The following is a 2,460-nucleotide window of genomic DNA, read 5'->3' on the forward strand; positions in this document are numbered from 1 at the left end:
CCAAAGCCAGGAACTTTTCACCACCATCCATGTATGTATGTATGTATGTACACATAATCTGTGCATATGTATATAAGTGTGTTCATATGTATATATGTATACATATATATATATATTTATACACACAAGGTAGTGCTGAAAAGTTCCTGGCTTTAAGGATATTGCAAAAGGCCTGGCTGGAGGTCCAATCTTCTGAGTTCTTTTATAGGGCTTAGAAAAACTGAAGAACTGCTGCAAAAAAGTGTGTGAATCTGAGAGAGGAATATGTTTGATAAAATCATAATTAACTGATCCTCCTGAATTTTCTTTTACCCAAAGCCAGGAACTTTTCACCACCATCCATGTATGTATGTATGTATGTATGTGTATATATATATATATATATATATATATATATATATATATATCTTTCACTGATTAATGTTATATACCAATATAGCAATGTTTTTATAAGCATAACAAACATTTGAAGATATGATCACTTTTAAATATATTTTTATTAATAATTTTATAGTTCTCATAAATATCAACTAAAACTTCAAAATACTCCACATATCTATTTCTGTTCAAAATATTAAATAAAGCATTTCCTTTCTTTAAATAAATCTGAAGGTAAGCTGATTTACTGTACACTTAACAGAACAATTGACTATATATTTTATAGGTAATTTGCAGAAGTATTTAGCATTATCAGATATTAACCACAGTATAACTAAGTCATTTACATGCAGTATACGGTCATTTTGTCATTATCTAGAATCTAATTATACATTATCTTTTTCTTAAATGTCAGATATGAAGACGCGGAGGCTACAGCATAATAAACAAAACAGCTAGAGATTTATTGCTAGTTTAACACAAGAAAAATTATGACCTTTAGAATGACATTATTTTCAGCCACACAATGTAGAATGTTATAATGTTGACTACAACTAAATTGTATGTATGTATGTATGTATGTATGTACGTATGTACGTACGTAAGTACACACGTACATACATACGTACGTACGTACGTACATACGTATGTATGGTTCTCTTCTATTTCTAATTACTTGATATCTTCCTGTATGGAAAGAGCAGGTTTCTAACAAAAATACAAAGCTTTATTGTTGGAATGTAGAGAACAAAAAAAAACTTGAGAAAATCCTTGAATATTTTTACTTTCCATTTACAGACTGTATTTTTAATGTGCAAGTTAGCTGGTTAATTCCATCCTCTCAAAAACCTCAACTTATGATTGCCATTAAAACATTTAATGAATGTCTATATGTCAAGGTTAATTATATGATATTTTTTAATACATTAGTATAACAGAAAATTCATTTCAGAGCAGATTATTTCAACAAATGAATTTTCAAACAACATGGAAAGGAAAGTACTAAATTGTTCTTTGACCAAAAGGAAGATAAAGGTGGGTCAACTTACAAAATATGGTTTAGTTTAGACAGAGTCACCCAGTGTTATAATAGTTCAAACAGCTGCAATTTATGCTTATCTGAAAAATATGATATTATAAATCATCTACACCATTCATAAGTAATAATAACAAAAGAACTAAGTTTATATTGTAACATGGTTCAATATTCTTGCAATCCCTTTTCAAGACATTGGTGAAGGTACACATCATGTGACACATCATACTTTCTTTTGAATTTCCAACTACTGTAAAATTCTGTTAAATATTAGTGTGTCCTCATTCTTAGGCACTAGCGGGAAACGACAGTATGGAAGTATCTACACATATTTATACACACACAAGTAAATGTAAATGGAATGGTACTGGTGTGGCTGTGTGGTTAAGAAGTTCACTTCCCAAGTACATCGTTTTCAGGTTCAGTCCTACTAAGTGGCACCTTAGGCAAGTGTCTTCTATATAGCCTTGACTGACGAAAGCCTTGTGAGGGATTTGGTAGATGGTAACTGAAAGAAGCTTATCATATGTGTGTGTGTGTGTGTGTGTGTGTGTGTGTGTGTGTGTGTGTATGTATATTAGCAATAGTTATGATATAGAACATGGAGACTTCATATACCCCCCAAAATAACATTTATATATATGTATATATATATATATGTGTGTGTGTGTGTGTGTGTTAATATTTCTCTTCCCTTATATGTGTTCACAAACTGATTGTAAACAATAGTTTTGCTAACAATGTCATCTGCTTGTAGTCCACTGCAAAAGCATGCCTGGGCTTCTTGGCATGGCTCGATATATTGCAAGATGGTTGTAAACAAAAGGCTGGTCCACAATATCATTTCCTTCCATTTCTCTACATGAACAAACAATCAGATTGTTTGTTGTTTCATAGACTGAGAAATTACTTCCTCACTTGGAAACAAGTGAAGTCAACTGGCTGCAGAAAACACTGGTTCAGCATACACTAATATGACAAATGTAAGCATGGAAAAGGATATGAAGATGTCTGTGTATTATATATATATATATATATATATATAT

The 2,460-nt window shown here is 31.1% G+C and overlaps 1 protein-coding gene across 2 annotated transcripts in view; it reads right to left on the reverse strand.

The window, feature by feature from the left end:
* LOC106877405 (uncharacterized) overlaps positions 1-2,460 on the reverse strand; it is a 91,057-nt gene that overhangs the window by 49,182 nt on the left and 39,415 nt on the right. Inside the window, exon 2 of one of the 2 annotated variants that reach the window (XM_052966346.1) lies at positions 1,428-1,497. The exons of the other annotated variant lie outside the window; for it this stretch is intronic. The gene's annotated coding sequence lies outside the window, so the exon portion shown is untranslated. The remainder of the gene's footprint in view (positions 1-1,427; positions 1,498-2,460) is intronic. 2 annotated transcript variants of the gene reach the window in all.

This window comes from Octopus bimaculoides, chromosome 3, assembly GCF_001194135.2.
Source record: "Octopus bimaculoides isolate UCB-OBI-ISO-001 chromosome 3, ASM119413v2, whole genome shotgun sequence".
NCBI classification, from domain to species: domain Eukaryota; kingdom Metazoa; phylum Mollusca; class Cephalopoda; order Octopoda; family Octopodidae; genus Octopus; species Octopus bimaculoides.